The sequence below is a fragment of the Cnephaeus nilssonii genome, assembly GCF_951640355.1.
Source record: "Cnephaeus nilssonii genome assembly, chromosome: 13".
Lineage (NCBI taxonomy): Eukaryota > Metazoa > Chordata > Mammalia > Chiroptera > Vespertilionidae > Cnephaeus > Cnephaeus nilssonii.
Window position 1 is genome coordinate 77,743,658 of NC_137084.1, and position 20,352 is coordinate 77,764,009.

General features: G+C 49.1%; 1 protein-coding gene across 2 annotated transcripts in view; it reads left to right on the forward strand.

The window, feature by feature from the left end:
• ZBTB16 (zinc finger and BTB domain containing 16) overlaps positions 1 to 20,352 on the forward strand; it is a 188,154-nt gene that overhangs the window by 40,537 nt on the left and 127,265 nt on the right. The window lies entirely within an intron of this gene.

Sequence of the window (20,352 nt, forward strand, 5' to 3'; positions counted from 1 at the left end):
CACTGGACCAGGGATGCCGAGCGTGGAGATCTGTAAAGCAGCAGCTCAGCTGCACTGGGAGTTATTCCTGCTCGAGGCCGTCACACTGGGTGTTGAGGCCAAAAGGTAGGGCATTCTCTTGCCTCTAGGCCAGGCCCTGTGTTGAGGGAAGGAGACGGGTAGACTGTGCAGGGAGGAACATTAGAAAATGCCTGGAATTCAGAAGGGGACCCCCCCACCCCTCCCAACAACTCGCCCCCAGCCTGAGACCAAAGCACAGTTGCAGGCACAGGCGCAGCAGCCTGCGGTGGCTGAGATTCTGCTCAACACTTCTTTTTTCTCTTTTAGGGTGCGCCGTCTACTGGGACTGAGGAGGCTGTTTTTGTTTTTTCTTCTTTTTAACTTTGGGACATAGAAGGCTCTACTTGCTTTGAGTTTTGGTGACCACATGTAACAGTTGGTGGAATCTTTCTTCTCTTTGCTTTCTCTGAACTTTCCAGAGAGTGAGCCCCTATCTCTCGGAGGATTAACTCCTCCTGTCCCCCCCGCCACTCCTGCCCCCCGCCCCACCCCATCGTCGTTGGTGCTCCCCCACCCTGTGTCAGCATCGCAGCCTCTGTACACAGGATGTTTTCTCTAGCGCTTATCAGATGGCTTAGGAGATGCTGGGCGGAGATAGAGGTAACGTTTAACCCATCCTGAATTCCTTTCAAGAGTAGGGGCCGAGGTGAACTCAGCCACAGAACAGAGGGAGGGTTTGGCTGGAGCAAACGATGCTGGTTCTTCCTATCTCAAAGGGCGGCGTGGGCGCCTGTGGTGGGGTGGCACCGAGAGCTGCATTTCGGTGGCTGACTTACCACCCCTCCCTGACACCAGAGTGTGGGTTTGGAGCCTGGGGAATCAAAGAGAAATTTAATAAACGTTTCTTTCTTGTGTGGGGGCCGAATAATTGAATTTGTGGGATAGCCAGGCCAGGTTCTTCTCTCTTCTCATCCTCCTTTCCTTTCGGACCAGCATTTCGGGCAAGGTGCTCAGTTTGAGCCCATTTGCCGAGGGTGCGCGGGGGTGGGCGCCGCTGCTGCAGCGCGAGCCCTTCCCTGCACCGACGCACTTGGATTAGGTGGTTTATGTTTCCTGTCTGATCCCAGGCTGAACACGCATAGAAAACTGGCAACGAACCATGTTCTACTTTCCAGCCCCACGAGAGTTCCTCCTTTGAAGGTAGAAATGATGGCACCGAAATAGAGTGTGGCTTAGCCTGGCTTTGGGAGCAAACAGCAGGCATGGCTGGCCGGCAGACGCGGCCCAAGACCTGGGAAGGACGCAGCTGGTGAGAGCCATCAGCCTTCACGTCCAGCACCCGAGATATCAGCATCCCTCACTTGCCCTGGGCCTGGCCATCCCTGCTGTGCTTTTTCTCCCCACCTCTCCCTTCCCCAAAGCAGGAACAGACAGAGCAGCACCCGGGAACAGCCAGCCGTCAGCACCGTTACTGGGGTGATGGGTGAGCGGGGTTGGGAGAGTGGGTGGGTGCTGGTAAGCCCAGAGGTAGGAGATCTTGTGGCCTGGGAGCAACTGGCCTCCAAGCAGAGAACACCATTCTAGTTCTGCATCACGTCTCCATTGAAAAGCCATTCTGTTGAATGGACATGGACGACTTCATGTTTTCCTTCTTGCTGACGCCAAGGAGAAAGGTGGTGCCTCTTGTCATTGGAACATTCTTGTCCGGGCACCAGGGTAAGCTCAGCCTCTGAGGGTGACAGGATTGAGTCTGTTTGGGCATCAGAAGGGGCGTTTGTCATTCCCGTTTCCCCTGAGCCCAGGTTGGCTGTCACCCAGGGAGCTAGCAACCTTCCCCCGTCGCCATGCACCCATCCAGGGAAGACACGTTTGTAGAGAATTAGACCCGTGGGCGTTTTGGCACCTGCGAGGTGGACATAGCAGTGCATTTAGGAAGTTCCTCCTGATAACTAACCTTAGTTTCTCTTGTTGTAATCGGAATATTCTCTGATGCTTACAACAAACCTGTGAGCTGAGGCTGGCTGCACAGCCCCAAACTCTGAATTGCTTCCCTGGGTGAAGCCCCGGGTGTGGCTGCTTTTGGTGTAGGTGACCGTAAAGAGGTGTGGTATCTATTTAGGTTTCATTCAGGCCCAGATCTGGCCTCTCCTGGGCTCCCTTGTTTGTTTATAAACTGTGCTTCAATGGGCCCTTTCCTCCTCTCGCTGCCCTCTCCTCCTCTCATCCTGATAGTCTCAGAGGTAAACTTAGAAGACAAATTCTTCTCAAACTGTCACCGAGGGTGCCATAAAAGAGACGTCGGGACAGTGGTGCCTGGGAGCCTTGTCTTTGCTCTATGTTAATGCAGCGGGACTGGGGTAGCCCAGATCACCGGGGGAAGGCAGTTTTTCTTCGTTTAGCTTTTAATTGCTTTCTCTCACTTTTATGTATAAAAGATTGTCCATTTAATTAACTCAGGAATGCAATTTCAAAAACACTAATGCTTTACACATGATGGCTTTTAAAATAAAAGTAGCATTCTAGCATTGCATAATGTTTTCCGTTCCCCTCACTCTCTCCCTTCTTCACCCCACCCCTCCGCTCTGTGTTCCTTTCACCGCTGAGGGGTGGTGGGAGGAGAAAGCTGGTCTGGATGGGGCATCAGCCCCCACTTGCCCCTGAGTACTCAACAGCGCCACCGCCGCCACGCCTTTGGAAATGTCCTGTGTCGTCGGTGAAGAGGAAGGACTCATCCGTTTGCCTTGGCTTGATTCATGGCTAATTCTACCCACTTGGGAGGTAGGTCACGGCCCCCTCAAAAACGACCATGATGCCCTGGCAGGGTGGCTCAGTTGGTTGTAGCGTTGTCCTGTGCACCAGAAGGTTGCTGGTTTGGTTCCCAGTTGGGTCATGTACAGGAGGCAACTGACCAGTGTTTCTTTCTTTCTCTCGCACTCTCTCAAATCAATAAACGTACCCTCAGGTGAGGACAGGAAAAAAACAAAACCAAAGATCATTATGATGGCTTTTATAGGAAAAAGAAAAAAAGAAAACCCTAACTTGGCCCTGACCCCTTGGCCTGAGGGTTGATGATTTCACCATCTCTTTTCTGAGGGAAAAGGAACCCAGCTCTTTCTCACTCCTTTTTCATTCCATGGCCACCACCAGAAAGGTGGTGAATTCCTCGTGTCTTTGGTCTGTCTGCTTCTCTGTTGGAGGTTCTGAGAGCCAGAATTTTACCCTTCAGACCAGCCCTCATAGCCGAGTCCCCAGTAGATGGGTTTTTGAAAGGGAGGTTGTTCTGACAAGTTTTATCTACACCAGTGGGCTTGGGGAGGGGCAGGAGTGCACGCAGGAGACACACGTGTATTATGGTGGAGGGACTTGGAGATGAGATAAGCATGGCGCCCCAGAGGGCCAGGACTTCTTGCTGCCACCAGGTCGGAGCTGGGATGAGCTCGGCTTATGACCAGATCTTGGGAAGGACCTGGGAATCACGTGACTCACTCACCTGCCTGGAAGGCTGCTTGTGTGTCCCTCATATTTTGTTTCTGATAGTGTCCGGGGAAGAGCGTTTAGACCTTGCCGCACGCACTAGGAAACACTTTGCGTTTAGATCTGATTTAATTCTCTTGGTTCACCAGCTTTCTCAGGCTCTGGCCTCCCTGGCGATGAAGCACTCGGCCCGTTTGCCTGTATTTCGGTGCAGGTCACTCTTCAAAGGGATCCTCTCTCCCATGGTGTCTCTTCTCCAAAGAGCACGATTTGTGAGTCTCCCAAAGTGATTGCGGTGCTAAAATTCCCACCCGGGAAAACAGTTGTATAGAAGCGACCAGACAGTTTCAGAAGCGACGGGAAGGGCTTCTTTCCTGCGGTTGGGTGTGTAGCATTTCCTCAGCTGTCTGATGTGGACACACGCGAATCTTGGGAGAAGTGTGCTGGTGTAGTGTGCCCTCCATTCTGCGCTGTGTTGGTGAGAATGACCTGGGAGGTAGGTGTTTCCCCAAGAGGAACAGGGCTAGCGTGAGAGGCTGGAGATGGGGCCAGTGTGCAATACAGCACTTTGGTTGTTTTGTTTTCTGTTCTATTTGGGGAGACAGATTTTCAAATTAACCTGGAATGAATAGAGAAGATAGCAGGAGAGATGGGTCCAGGTTTTTAAAAAATCTGCCTTCCTGGTAATGGGACCCCTCTCCCACTCTCACCTTGTTATTATTATTGCCATCGCTTTATTCTTAGGAAGCTTCCGTGGTAGAAGACGCTGCCATGGTTTTGAATGCTGCTGTGAGAGGAGAGGCTGATGGGGACCATACGGCTTTATCATTCATTAATTCCTGGGCTCATTCAGTGAGCTGTTTAAGCTCCTGCGTGTGAGACGGCAGCCCAGACGGTCTTCTGGTGCAAGCGTTAGCGCCGAGACCCCAGGCCTGGCAGAGGGCACGGAGCAGCTGAGTGTACTAAATGCTCGCAGCCATCAGCACGCAGCCTCGAGTCGGGCACGCAGGAGCTGGAACACCTATGGTCTCCAGCATCTTGGGAATCTTTTTCCTTGTCTTCCCCCCTTTTCATAAGAAGCCCAGTGTGAATTGCTAAGTCAGCTTCCATTACAGACGAGTGGTCGGTCACGGTCTCTGACCTGAGCGTGGAATTGATGGCCCTGTGCTTGCGTGCGGCTGTCTGCAGTCACTGCTCTCTGGCTTCTGTTCTGGAAGGACTTCTCTTTAACATCATGGGGAAACCTTGAGCTCTTCTTCCTCCCCTTCTCTCCCCTTCCTCACTGAACTCTCTAAAAGACACCTAGCTGTTAGGGAAATGCCGGTAGGAGCTGATGAGGGTAGATGGCGGTGGCCGAGTTCTTTCGGCGTGGGGTCGGTGCCTCCCGTGGGCGGGCCGCCTGTGGTGTGGCAGGCTCTGAGCCCAGCGTTGGTACACCTGACCTCATTCAGTCCCCAGGACAGGCCTTTGGCACCCCGGTGTTAGAGATGAGAAGCCTCATTTGGACGCAGGAGAAGTTCAAAGAGGTTTGCTATTTAGCCCATGCTTTAGTGTTGGGAGCTGGAAAGCAAACCCAGGGCTAATTGCTTAGCCTGTGCTCTTACCGCCTTCTTGGATTTCCTCTGGATGTTGGGATAGACTGGCTTCAGCGTTGATGGGTAGACAAGGGTATCTAGTCAGAACTGGCTCCACTAAACTCCAGTTATGGCTACCTCCAGTATTTGCCTCTTCAGTGGGTCAGTCCCATTTGGGAGCTGGAGGTGGGGCACACGGGGTCCTAACCCACGACAGACTTAGTTGAGCTGAGACCTGGCACTTGGGAGGGGAGGCTTTGGGAGGAGCGATGTGGAGGGGGCCTATGGGGTACCTCCCCGTCACCGAGATGTCGCTTCTTCCCCCGGGACTCCTGTTGGCCTCTCAGTAGCTCTCCATTTGAATGTGGCAGTTGCCTAAGGCACCTTGTTCCGGTGCCGACTAGCCTGGAAAATGCTGGTTCCCCAGAAGTAACAGCTGGTCTGTGGTTGGTTCTTTGCCAGATCTTTGGCTGGACAGAAAGTGCCTGCCACCCTGACCCTTGAAGCCAGGCCCTGTCCCCCATGCCCGGTGCCGCTCACTCTTGGAGAGACCTGGAGGTTGATGGAGTTCCCTAGGCCGGAGTTGGGAGCACAGAGAGGCCCAGATGTTTTGCATACGTTTTCCATTGCCCTGGTCAGGAATGTGTTCCCTCAGGACGGGGTATGGCCTGGAAGTGAGCCTAATGTACTGGTAAACATCCTTGCAGAGGCCAGTCCCTTAATAGAATAGAAATGGTGTGAGGATGAGTGGGCTTGGAGGTGGGGCGGGGAAGAAAGGGACAGAGGAGAGGGGAGAGATTGAGCGATTGAATTCAGAAACTGGGGCTGGGGGTGGGGGGTTGGATGATATGGGCCTGTTCTCCCAGTGGGGTCTCGGGCAGTTGCAGGACAGGGACTCGCTTCCGGAGCGGGTGCAGTGCAGACCAGCTGGCTCTGTTAGACAGTGTGATTTATTGAGCAGCTGGGCGAGCGGAGAGGGAAACTGAGGTGTTCAGGAAGAGCCAGGACTTGGGAAAGAGCTGGTGCGGGCCGCACGAGTACTGCTGGAGGGTGCCTACTACTAACTCAGCACAACAGGGGCCTTCAGCTTCATAGTCAAAATTGTACCACTTTGACACACGATGTTTTGAGGAAACTAGACTCCCAGAGAAGGGGTCTGAGGATGTGGGAGAATTGTGTGGTGTGTGTGTGTGTGTGTGTGTGTGTGTGTGTGTGCGCGCGCGCGCGCGCGTGCGTGCGCGTATGTGATGGGAGAGCTTAGAACTTTTGGTGAGGACCTGGATGTCCCAGGGAGGCTGGCCTTCACTGTGTCCACTTCTTTTCTTCTCCTTTGAGGGAGGGGCATAGGGGTTCTGGGAGATTCTGGGTACTCACCCACACCCTAAGGTGGAAGGATGGCACAGAGTGGCCTTCTGCAGCACCTGTGCGTATACCCCTCCCTCCTTGCCAAAGCAGCTCTCCGGGGTCACCGAGGGGAAGTTCCATGTTGCTAATCTGCCCCGGGTAGTTTTCTGTTTTGCCGGGAGTTTGGGCACACTCCAGGCAAAGCCACAGCCAGCGCTCGTGCCCGGCTAGTCACCTCTCGGGGCTTTTGTGTGAAGCTGGTTTAAAGGCATTGGCAGGGCTGCAGGGACCGGCCCGTGGTGTCACTGGTGCGGGTTCCAGGATTGAGGGTCCGGCATCAGGGGAGACCACAGCACGAACCTTCCTGTTCTGGCATCTCGGAATCTCGGTGCTGGAGTGTGCCGAGGAGAGGGAAGGTGTAAACAATTTAGTTCGCCTTCAGGATGTGGGATCTAATCTAAGCATGATTAAGCTGATTTGATTTTATAGATTGGAATTTCTAAGTGATAGAAACTGATAAGGTTAATGTGAAATATTAACTTAATAAAAAAAAGCCTCATTACCTGATGCTGAAGGGTAGAGGGAAGGAAAAAAGATTCTTGGTAATGTGTCTGATCTTTTGGAAGTGAAGTTGGGTTAAAGTTTTCTTGGTAAAAATGGAATTCTTTGATCTTGCTTTTACACATGCTGTGCTTAAATATTAACACCAATTGAGCAAATTGCCTTTTAACTGCCTTTATTTGCTTTCATTAACAGTATAATTTAAAAGCTTAAGAATTTGCACGGAACCTGTTGTGCATGTTGTGGGGAAGGACTATTCATAAATTAATTAATCGTGAGAACATTTTCTTTAAGGCAGGTCATGAAACCCGAGCAGGGTTTCTGGAAAGCGATGACATGTTTTTGCTGTTTCTTGGGGACTTGATGTACTTTTGGCTTAGAGATGTGTTTGTGTGTGTGTGTGTGTGTGTGTGTGTGTGTGTGTGTGTGTGTGTGTGTGTAATAACTTGACTGGATCAAGAAACATTTTAATGACTGGTCATGTTTTAAGTTGAGTGAGCCTAATTACACTGTAGTTTCCAGAGAGCTGAAGGCAATACCATTGGTAGTTAAGCACTAGTTTCAAAATTAAAAACAACCTATTTAATTGGCTGTGCTCCTTAAATTGTTTATCTCCTCCCTTCTCCATCTCTGACCCACCCACCCCACCCCCTTCCCTCTTCCTTTCATTTCTGCACCAGCAGGGAGTGGACAGAGAGAGCGAAACTGGCTGGTGCTGCTAACCACAAGATTGTCCTTCCAGTGTGTGACATTAACTGCATTGTCCTCTCACGAAATTACTCTGAACATGTGAGAAGTTTCCAGAATGATTTCATTGAAATCATTTGCTTCCTTCTGCACAGATGTTTTTGTGGTTTAGAACCTCAGCCAAGGCAAACATTATGAATGAGCTAGAGACCACCGTGTCCTCTGAAGGCTGGGAAGTTCCTCGGGGAGTGATTTTGCACGCGCTGTTCTGACGCCTCTGTTTTGACAGCACTCAGCCCTTCCTTCTCCTTCGGCTCCCTCTCCGGTGCTATTGGTTTGTTGTGGGTGGTTTTCCTAATTAATTTAATCTGTGGTCTAGGTTTTCAGGGCGCACAGATGCCAGATGCTGAATTTATTTATCTCTAGTGTTTTTGTTGGCTACTGTTGAGACACGTTTTTCCTCTTCCCTTTTTACCCTCTCTTCTTTTTGGAAGCTCCCAGACCTACTTCAGCGAAGAAAGAATCTCTCTTGTGAGCAGTTGTCACGTGTGTTTTCTTGGGTGTGTCTGGGGAGAAATAGAGATTTTAAATAATATAATATATTTTATTTTAAATATATTTTTATTGATTTCAGAGAGGAAGGTAGAGGGAGAGAGATAAAAACATCAATGAGGAGGATCATTGATTGGCTGCTTCCTGCACGCCCCCCACTCGGGATCGAGCCCATAATTTGGGCATGTGCCCTTGACTGGAATCGAACCCGGGACCCTTCAGTTTGCAGGCTGGACTCCCTATCCATTGAGCAAACCCAGCTAGGGCAATATAATATATATTTTTAAAAGTCATATGCAAAACCCAAAGTGTATATAGAGGAAAAGATGGATAAGCTTGACTACATAAAAAATTTAAAACATTTTGCCTGCTTTTCTTTTGGGGTTTTGTTTTTTCCTTATATGTTTTTTGGTTCTCTTTCTATATGAATCAGAAATGTTAATTCTTTACCTACTGAATGCATAGAAAGTATTTTTCCCAGGCTATCATCTGTCCTGTAATTCTGATTATGGCTCTTAATTTATAATTTATTTAAAATTATATCATGTTTTTATCATATTTTTATAATTTAATTTTAAAATGTCACAGTGATGTCTGTAGAATGGATGGTATAAAGCCTTTAATGGTCGTATTTTACCGTTTGAATTTGGGAAGAGTATTCAGAAAATTGAGAGAGAGGGAGTGAGAGAAAAGAGGGAAGAATTGATGAATGATGTTTTAAAAAAAGATTGTTTCCCCCTCCCTTCAGGAAAGAAGTGCACTGTCTTCTGAGGACCCGTCTCTTCCTCTAAGGCAGTGGTTCTCAACCTTCCTAATGCCGCGACCCTTTAATACAGTTCCTCATGTTGTGGTGACCCCCAACAATAAAATTATTTTCGTTGCTACTTCATAACTGTAATTTTGCTACTGTTATGAATCATAATGTAAATATCTGTGTTTTCCAATGGTCTTAGGCGACCCCTGTGAAAGGGTCGTTCGACCCCCAAAGGGGTCGCGACCCACAGGTTGAGAACCGCTACTCTAAGGGGATTGTGTTCTGGTGCTTTAGCATGCACTTGCAGCACCAAGATCTGCTATTCTGAAGAGACCCTAAGAGCATTACCTGGTCACAGAAGGCAGCCTCATCCTGTTCTTGTTCTAGTCCTCCCCAGTCTTTAAGATCTAGTTAAATGAAAACTCCATAAAGCCACCTGTTTCCATACACTTCCTTTTCACCTCTCAAAGCATTCTAGCTCATGGCAGAAATAGTTTTGCATATCTAACCTTCCTTCTTTGAGAGCAAAGACCTTACTGTCTTACTCTTCTTTGAATTCTGAACTGTCTTCAGCAGTCAGTGTATAATAATCGTTTATGAATGGGTAGTAGACCAAACAGAACAACTCTCACCCATTCCTATTTTCTATACACTCTTCTGAGACCACTACATCCTTCAAAAGAGGTATTGGGGCCTTGATGTCCAACATTGCATGTATTTGCATAAATAAGGTTGACTTAGAGGTATTAGAAACTGGATGGAGTACTGGGAAGAACAAAGGGGAGAGAACCAGGGAAGAAGGAATTCGAGAGCTGCTAGGATATTCCAGTATAAAACGCATTTGATATGACCTTTTCCCAGAGGTGCGTTGGTGGCAGCTTATCCAACAGATAACTTACTGAATACCTGACAAGTGTTTTGCTTTGAGTGAGTTGATGTAGCACAGATACAGGTAAGTCACGGTCTTTGCTCCTGTGAAGTATTCCATAGTTTGGGATTTGTTCAGGAAAGGGGACTTTAAAAATGCAGACATTCTGTGAATGGCCCTTCCATGCTATCCCTCATTTTATTTTGATGACCTATCCTCTCTTTTCCTGTCTAAATGAAGCTGGTGGGGCTTGTCTTTTTCCAGTCCATCTCCATTGAAGTTATTGGGGGCAGCCACAGTTAGTTATGTAGCCGTCTCGTTAGCCATCTCTGAAACGTGGCGTTTTGTCCTTTGTTTGTGTGTATTCATTTATTCATTCAGCCAGTCATTCAACACAAAGTTGTTCAATCAATTTTGGCTATCTTAGTCAAGTTTTAAGTACATAAGCTCCCACTATTTTTCTATTATAATGATGACTTATTAGTGGAAATAATGGATGACAGGGATAAAATTGTTCCTGAAAACCTCAGCCCCCATGGGCTGTCTCACAAACTCCAGGTGATTCTGTAGAAACAGTACTGTTTCTGTCTCCATGACATATTTTTAGGAAATAAGTAGAAATCCTGGGTTTCTTCTCTTTGGGGTCTAGAATAACCTGATGTTCTAATTTGAGATTATTTCTGGAGAATGTGTCACTGATTCTCAGCACAGTATCTGCCACAAAGTAGGGAACCAGTAAGTGTTTGCTGAAACAGAATAATGGATGAAGACCGGAGGTCGGAGCTGATGAGAACAGTTACTTTGGGGTAAGGGGGATGGCAGGGAATCTGATTGGGGAGGTGAACACTGGGGGCTGCAGTGCGTGTGGGTGGTTTGTTGCAATATTTTTAGACCTTTTGAATAGCTAAACTATTTTAAAAAATATATTCTATTGATTTTTTACAGAGGAAGGGAGAGGGATAGAGAGTTAGAAACATCCATCAGAGAGAAACATCTATCAGCTGCCTCCTGCATACCTCCTACTGGGGATGTGCCTGCAACCAAGGTACGTGCCCTTGACCGGAATCGAACCTGGGACCTTTCAGTCCACAGGCTGACGTTCTATCCACTGAGCCAAACCGGTTAGGGCAGCTAACCTATTTTTTAAATTTCTCACTATTTTCCCACCTGTTTGATTGCTGCTGGTCCAGCCTGAGCGCTACAGAGGGAGCATATTTAAGCTTGTAGTGTTTGTGAAAAAACATTTGCTTCAGTTCTTAAGAGTTCTTTCTGGGAAACAACATACCATATTTTTCCGTGTATAAGACGCCCCCCACTTTTCCAACCCAAAATTAAGAAATCAATATTTTAAACATTTTGCTGGTTTTCCTCTTAAGGCCTTCTTCTTTTTTGGCATCTTAAGGAGTTGTTCTTCCTGTTTTCTCCACTGTCTGATCACACACTCAGTGGGAGGAGGTCCAAATTGTCTCTCTGCAGCTCTATTTCCATGCTCTTTTGCAGAGCTGATTACATCCAGTTTGAATTTTGCAGAGTAAGACAATCACTTACTGGTATTTATCTTTTTATTTTTTGACATCTTTATGGGCTCAGAACGCTCTGGTCCCTGTTGCATCTGCGCACCCTCCACCTCCAATTACAGAATCAGTTGACGTCAGTAACAATAAAGCTCATGATTGGAGGAAGCCTGTTTGACAAGTCTGGGCTTCTGCTCACCCACTCGGCTCCCTTCTCAGCCGACTTCCGTTGATTTTCAGTCTAACAATTTTAGAAAAAAAATAGCGTCTTATACATGGAAAAATACGGTAGGTTACTTCTTAGTACCTGGGACGGAGACCAGGGTGGAGGGTAAAGAGGTCCAATGCCCTTCCTGAGACCTCTTCTTTCCTCCTCCTGTTCAGGGGAGGAGGCGAGGTTGTGGGGGGGTGGGTGTTGCTGCACCCTGTGCGCCCATTTCATTGCTCTGTCTGCACCCGAGGAGCTGCGGTGTTCCCTCTGGGACGGACCTTAGGGAAAGGAGCCATTGCTTTCATATGTGGGTGTGACGGGGGCAAGGGGAATGTGTGTCCTTCCTCCAGCACAATTTAAAGTGTTTGGGGTCTGTAGTCTCTCCAGAGGTCAGAGGTGAGACAGACTTTTTGCTGGGGTTGTTTTCCTCCCCGCTCTTTGTCTTTTTTTTACTCCCTTTCTTGTTATCTCAACTTCCAAACACCAGCTTTGATGTCTTTTGTTGGGACTTGAAGAAGACTCTTAGCACATGGGCAGGTGTTGGTTTTAGTGAGCAGGCGAGAGTCCCACATTCTTCCAGGGGAGCGAGCGGTCCCACATTCCTTCCTGGCCTCTTCCCCTCATTCAGGGGGAGCAGGAGTCCCCATGCCGGCCCTAGGCTGCGGAGCAGGTCTCTGGGTGGGGTGGTGGGTGTGCACCAGGACTTTCTCCCCGTCTTTTTAAAGCCCGTCCAGGGATCTGTCTTCCTTCAGAGCGCCTGAAGAGAGGCTGTCTAACAGCCGCGTGTTAAGGTTTCATTAATCAAAGACACTTCCACTGCCCCTTTACAGAAACACAACTGCTTCGGCTGTCCTCTGCTGACCGCCTGCTAATTTATCTTTCCTGGAGGAGGGAGGGGAGAGGACAGAGGGGCAGGTCGCTGCTCTAAGGAACGATCGCCACGCCTGCCCCTAGCATCATGCGTGTGTTCCCATGTTGCCTTTCACGGTTTTGCTCAGAGTGGTGGGCTGCAGGCTGCACCGTGCCCTGACCTGTCCACCCAGCAGGGGATTAAAACTACTGACAATAGCCCCCGGAGATGGCTTTACCTGGCCTCCTCTTTTTATTTGCTGAGAAAATTTCCACTTCTAACTTCCAGCCCCAAGGATTGCTGAAATCTGGGGCAGAAAGCGCTAGAAGGAAGAAATGAGTATGGATGCATGTGTTTGAGGGCGTTTAATGGACATTCTAGGCGGAGTGAGGGGTGATGGGGACATTAATGCCTGGGAACCAGTGACCTGAAATGGTCAGTCTTCCTTTTCAGCTTTGCCGAACTTCTCCTCATTCTTAGGTCGGAATCTGACCTTCTGTAACCCTCAGCTCAGAAGGTATTTGGGCATTTGGAAACCTCTCGGGGCCTCATAAGTAGGTGATTGAGCATTGTGTGTGTGTGTGTGTGTGTGTGTGTGTGTGTGTGTGTGTGTGTGTTTGAAAGCTAGGTCTCCAGTCGGGAGTAGCTTTGAACTCTATTCAATTCATCAAATATTTACTGAATACCTACGGGATGTGTCTGGCTCAGATGGAGAAGTAATGGTGAGGTATATCTCTTTTCCTGGCTCTTAATTGGGGGGTTGGTCCTAGTACACAAATGGCTGTAATAAAAGATAGACTAAAACATGTTTTCCAAGACAATTGGAAAAGGCATTGGAAGCTCCAAGAAGGGCATGGTCATATCTGACTTACTCATTCAACAAGTATTTATTGAGTTCTACTATACACCAGACAGTGGGGATAAGGGATCCAAAGATGTGGTCCTTGCCCTGAAGAATCTTATAGGCTAACAGGGGGAGGCAAAGCCACAGACATCACAATACCTTGTAGTATAATAAAAGTGGTAATGAAGCGACCAGCATGGAATAGAGGGAATGGAGGCAAAGCAGTGATTGGCTGTGCTTTGGGAGGGACTGCAGACAGGGCTGAGCTGAGAAGGTGACATCTGAGCAGGGTCTTGAAAGACGAGAGAAGATCGCTGGTTAGACAAGAGGGAAAGGCTTTCCGCGTAGAAGAAACAGCGTGTGCAAAGGCCCAGGGGCAGAAAGGAGCAGAGAAGAGCAGGCCGTTTGGTTTCACTGGAGCTTGCGAAGTGTAAAGAGGTAGGTAGAGGTAGGTAGAGGTGGTAGTTGGAGGCGATGTTGAGCCTATTAGGAAGGTTTTGCTTGCTTGGCAAAGAGACCTAAATTTTATTTTATACATTTGGGGCGAGATGTTGAAAGATTTTCATCAGGTGGGTGAAATAACAGGAAGTACATTTTAAAAAGAGCACTCCGAGTGTGGCATTGAGAATGGATATGTGGGAGTCATCCTGGAGTCGAGGGGAGCACTTAGGAGCCTGTTGAGTGGTTTGGATAAGAGATAATGCAGGCTGAATTATGGCAGTCGCAAAGAAGGTGGGGAGGAGGTGTAGATTCCAGGGGTGAAGGGTTAGGTCTCGCTGACCGGGTGGGAGGGTTATGAGAAGGAGTTGAGAGAGACTCCTGAGTTTCTGTTGGATAACTGGTGGATAGGATATAAAAGTTCTGGGTGGAGAAATCATTAAGTCTATGTTTTGGACCTGCTGTTTAAGGGAGATCTTGGAAAAACTATGAAGAGGTAGTCTATGTATTCGCAGTGGGTCAAGCTATTTTGACAAGTAGAAGTTGTCTGTCTACCAATCCCATTGTGTTCATTGACTTTAAAAAAAATATATTTTTATTGACTTCAGAGAGGAAGGGAGAGGGAGAGAGTGATAGAAACATCAATGATAGAGAGTCATTGATCGGTTGCCTCCTGGTCGCCCCCTACTGGGGATCAAGTGTGCAACCGAGGTACGTGGCCTTGACAGAATCGAACCCAGAACCCTTTAGTCCGCAGGCCGACACTCTGTCCACTGAGCCAAACCAGCTAGGGTGTGTTCATTGACTTTTGATGACATTTTAGAGTGTACAAGAACCAGAAGTATTTTAATTCCATAGCAGAAAGAAGTATTTTTGGAGTCCCCTGAATAATGAAAAGTGTTTTCATCAAAGGCCTGTACTCATGTGTGCGCTGACATCTGGGGAGTAGAGATAGATACTTTCCTTAGGTCTGGATTCCCGGGCCAAGAGCTCTTCCCTCACTCCTACTCAATGCTTTGCAGCCAGTGATGGATGAAACCAGACTCTGAAATTTTAATCCTTGGCTGTATAGACAAAACTGTATTTATTGCAGGAACTCAGGTGTGTGTCTGAAATTAGTGTGTTGAATCTATTGTATGTTTTATTATTCCATAAAATCCAGAGAATCTGGAGAAAACAGGCCCAGGGTTTGGGGGAAGATTTATTTTTTATAGTCGAGGCGAATTCTCAGAGGTATGGAATCTTAGAAGGCGGCGATCACACAGTTCGCTTACCTGGGGAAACGTAGGTCCTGAGAATTGAAGGGCTGGCAGTGTGGCCTCTTGCTTCACAGTCCAGTTCTTCTCTCTCGCCCCTAGGAGAATAGCCCGCAGAGAATCAGTCGCTAGTGAGGGGTGAGGGGGAGAGCCATGTTTGTAATAAAAGGAGGGTGGGTGTATCTGTGATGAGAGCGTTCTGGCTTTCATGGTTTTACTGATCTCAATGCAACAGACTTGGGATTGGAGCCACAATGAATAGGGGTGCACAGATCACCCAGACAGTGGCTTGGAGTTCAGTTGACAGTTCAGGTTGACCTTTGTGATGAAGAATGCAGGGGGTGGGTATGTGTGTGTGAGTGTGCGAGAGAAAGCGTGTGTGTGTCTGTGTGGGTGCACAGGGTCACTCTCCACCACCTGGGACTTACTTGTAAGGTTTCCTTTGAAGGATTCCCATTAGGGACCCTTTGGTTCCACATCCATTGCTCTTCTGAATGACGCGCAAGTCTCTCTCCCTGTGAGGCTAGCGGGAGGTGACACCCTAGGTGCTGTGTGTGTGGGGTGGGTCAGAAGTTGAGAGCTGGCCAGCATGGTGGAGGACTCCTCTGGTCCCACCTGGAGAGAACACTGGTTTGGGTCTCTGCAGTGATGGGGTGTGGGTTTTACAACCAGAGCAACAGCTCTCCACGGAGAGCTCTGCTGTATGTCATCCTGTGTTAGGCTCTGGCGGCCACATTGGATTTAATCATCGCAGCAGGTTTGTGGTATCATTAAATCAGAGGACAGATAAGAAACTGGAACTCGGAGGGTTAAGGCCTTGCCCGGTGTCACTCAGCCAGGAAGCGGTGGCGCTGGGATCTTGACTGTGATGCCCCGGCTGGCCTGTTACCTGCAACGCTGCTCGTGAGGAAAGCTCTGGTCACCTGGTGGTTCACTCTTCAGAGGAGGGGTTACTCCGAGGAAAGCTTACAGTTTCCTCTACTGATTCAAGAAGGGCAGAGTCCTGTGGGCACAGGTGGAGGGTCTTGGAGGCGGAGGAATGAGCTGGCAGCCTCTTGGGGCCTTTGCAGGAGGAGCAGTGTAAGAGGTAGGGTGAGGCCCTGCATCCAATCAGGTCGCGGTACCAGAGGCCAGCGAGGCTTTCCCAGGGACCAGAGAGCCTGGTGGCCCCTCCTCCCACCACTCCTCTCTGGAGGCAGAACCAGCACTTCTAATGAACAACGGGGACAGGATGCAGGCTGCAGGCTGGGAGCAGGGTGGAGCCTCTCCGTCCACACACTTCCGATAAGCTCCCTACAGCTTCATTCATCTCTAACTCCCTTTTCCCCTGCTGTTTTAGACCTTCTTTTCTTCAGTCCGTTCTGTATCTCCATCCTTTAAAACCGGGTTCTCTTTAGCCCTAACTGCTTTGGCTCAGTGGATAGAGCGTCGGCCTGTGAACTGAAGGGTTCTGGGTTCAATTCTGGTCAAGGGCATGTACCTTGGCTGCAGGCTCGATCCCCAGTAGGGGGCATGCAGGAGGCAGCTGATCGATGTTTCTAATTCCCTCTCCCTTCTCTGTAAACAATCAATAAAAATATATTTTAAAAATAAATCTGGATTCTCTAAATGTGCTGTCTTCTGCAGTGGGAGAGAGTTCTCTTCTTAGCTGCCCCATTTTCTTCACCTGCCCCCGCCACCTCTTGGTACGGGCTCCACATTCACCCCAGGGAACTGCTGGGTCTGAGTTCCTTGAAGTTCTTTCTCTTACTCTTTGGGAGCTTTATGTATTCAACTCAATCACAGGCCGTAGAGGGTAGCAGTGCCCTGTTGGGAACCGAGTCCGGGCCTTCCAGGGACTGAGGGCCTTCATCTGACTGTAGATGATGGTGATGGTGATTGGTCTGGAATTGAGGTGAAGTGCTGGGAGTTGAACAAAAACGGTGGCAAGGGGAAGGGCCAGCATGGACCTGGGGTGTCTGTCTCCTCATTGGCCTTCATCTCTACATCTTTCCTGGCCCCTCAGGACTCTCCCCTCTGCTGGGGACTCACGTGGCCTTAGCTTCTCCAGCTGCACCCCCTCGGACAGGGCCAATCTCCATAGTTCAAAGGTTGGAAAAATAGTGGGCCACCGGGGTGCCCAGTTGCAGGTCTTGGTCCTGTGAAACCTCCCTGACCCATGTTCAGAGGAACCTTGGGATTGTAAGGAGTCTGAGGTACAACATGTCGTTCCCACCACGTGTTCCTGGTGAGGAAGCTTTCCCATTGATGCCGCAAGAACTGTTTAACACGAGTTCTCCAGGATAAAAGCACATAGTTTGTGGCATTGACTAGTTTCCATGGTATAAAGCTCAAGGTGCTGTGTGAAATCACTGAAGCAGCGTTGGGAAGAGGTGCCCCCGTGGCGTGGGCTGGCTCTGGGACGCCACAGCCCCTGGGTACGAGCACTGGAATACGAGCAGCCTAGTCAGACTCCAGAATGGAGGTCCGATCCTTAGTTTGGGCTGCCAGGACGATGAGGGAGATGAATTCCTCACCAAATCCAAACATGAAACCCCTGGCTCTGTTCGTTGTCTCTGCTTTCCTACGTGTGGTTCTTGGTTCTTGCCAGCACTGTGGGGAGAAAGTACTTTTACTGTGTACATGGTTGTCATTATTTAGAAACTTATGTACATTATCTCATCGAATCTTGCAATAATCCCAACGCAATGGGAGCCAGTATTGCCTCAATTTTACAGATGAGGAAACAGACACAGAATGGATAAGTAGCTTGCTCAGGGTGACAGAGCCTCTAAGTAGAGAGCCAGAATTTGAAACCAGGGTTGTCTGACCCCAGATCCCAAACCTTCACCCACTATATTCTGCTGCCAGCTTTATAAAGTATCACAGATGTCTCCAAGTGTGACTTGACTCCCAAGAGACAGCCCTCTAGCAAAACCCCAGCTCCCGATGGCGGCTCTTCATTTTGAGCTGTCAAGGTAGATTCTCTGAGATGCGCGGTGTTACGACCCCGTCCTTGGTCACTTTGGTTGCAAGGAACTGGCTGTCCTCTAAGACGCTCCTGAGCCCCAGCTTACAGATTTCACCGAGGACTGATATGGCTGCATTCTTCATAGTCACTGGGTTTTCCTGTTCCAAAAATGGTGATCTCTATGGCAACCATGTATTCTAGCAGATGTGTGCCTGGTATGGTTGGCAGAAGGTGGGATCAGAAATGGAAACGGCCTTTTATTCTTCACGTGCGGAACCCACACCCTGTGTGTGACGCACATAAGAGCGAAAGCATGGCATCCTGGAGTCTGTAGGATCTGTGGCCCAGCGAGGAGGTACTTGTTTAAGACTGATTTTTGTCTGGAGCTTGAGTTGGGCTGTATTTAGTTTCTGTTTTTTAAGGAACATTTTTGGCAGATGCACCTGTTGGTTTGAGTTCAATGGATGTTTATCACTCCAGTTTCTGTAGAATGTGGACACTTACCACAGGGCGGGGGGGGGGGTGGTAGGGTAGTTAAATGAACATGGAGAAGACACTGTCTTGGCTCATAAAGATCTCAAAGTCTATGTTCATGTATATTACTTAGAGCTTTTTTATTGTAAATAAAAACTAAAAACTGTGCCAGCTTTAGCTAAACGAGAGGACTTGTCATAATACGGGAGTGTTTCATGGAACCCAGAGGCAGGCAGGCAGCGGAAGGTGAGTGAGGGGAACGGAACTAGCAGCCAGCCAGCAATATGCGGGTCTGTGTGTCCAGTTTCGTGTTCATCCCTCTGCAGACCAGAGTCTAAAAGTGATGACCCCAGGACTCCCAGGGTCTCATGTGACAAGAACTGATTGCACTGTCCCTGCATGTGCCCCAACTTCTAGAAGAGGAGGAGGAATCTGCCTGGGGAGCTTGCCCAGGTGTCCGCCCCAGCCAGCCACTGGCTGCAGGCTTTTTGGTGAGGGCCCTGTCTGAGCTTGGGCTGCCGTAACACATGCCACAGGCTGGACGGCTTCGTCAACAGAATTTATTTATCACAATCTGGAGATTGGAAAGTCCAAGATCGATATCAGCATGGTCCGCATCTGCGGAGAGCTCTATTCTTGGCCTGCCTTCGCCCATGTCCCCACATGGCGGTGGTGGAGTGCATGTACCAGCCTCCCTAGTGTCTCTTCTTAGAAGGACACTAATCCTGTTGGGTCAGGACATCACCCTTATGACCCCATTTAACCTTAATTACCTCCTAAATACAGTATAGTCACACTGGGGGTTAGGGCTTCAGCATATGAATTTTAGGGGGACACAGTACAGACCATAGAATCCTATAGTATAAAATGGCTGCTGGGATTCACCCTTGAGTCCTGTGGACTGGAAGGGGCCCCCAGAAGATGGGAAGGCTGAACACAATGCCAGGATAACACCACATGCCAGGTCAGAATCCGCACCTCATTGTCGACGACGCATTGTCTGCATTTGGGGTGTGGCTCTGCCATGGAAAGTGCCTGTGTGTCTGTGTGTGTATAGATCAGATGATGAGTATTTTTGAAACGTGGAATCCATGAACCACAGATTATTTCTGAATTAGCAACCAGAATGGGGATAATCTCAACAGGGTTTCAGCAGATGTGCTCCGCTTTTAAGATCACTTTTTTTTTTTTTTTAAAATATATTTTATTGATTTTTCACAGAGAGAAAGGGAGAGGGACAGAGAGCCAGAAACATCGATGAGAGAGACACATCGACCAGCCGCCTCCCGCACACCCCCCACCGGGGATGTGCCCGCAACCAATGCACATGCCCCTGACCGGAATCGAACCTGGGACCCCCCAGTCCGCAGACCGACGCTCCATCCACTGAGCCAAACCGGTTTCGGCTAAGATCACTTTTCTCTGGAGAGAGGTTGGGGGTGACGGGGAGCAAAGTCCAGCTTGATTCTCCCTGTGACTCTTAGGACATCCATGTCACGTTTGCTCCGTTTACCAGTCACCGTAAGGATCATGCGAGGCACCTTGCCGTGGGGTCAGGCTCGCGCTCGGAAGCCAGCCGCCCGCTTTATTTTTCAATACGTCGGTGTCGGCAGCGCTTACAGCAGAGGCTGTGAGGGGAAGACGGTCTCCGCGGACGTGTCCATGGCGGTGCTGGCCGAAACGTCTGAGCAGAGTTCTCAGGTTTACCCAGATGCCTCCCCGCCGGCTCCTGTCTCTTAGCATCTCCCTTCGTCTCTCCCCCCAGCTTCCCTCTTACCAAACCAGGTCCCTCCCACCAAACCAGGTCCCTCCCACCAAACCAGGTCCCTCCCACCAAACCAGGTCCCTCCCACCAAACCAGGTCCCTTGGACCAAACAAGGTCTGAGCGGAGGTGCTTGGAATTCACCCTCCCTGGCTCTGGGATTAGGGCCAGGCATTTGGAAATGGGACGATGGCAGAGGGAAAAGCACTCGGACATTAACCCCTTGGACCCGGAGCAG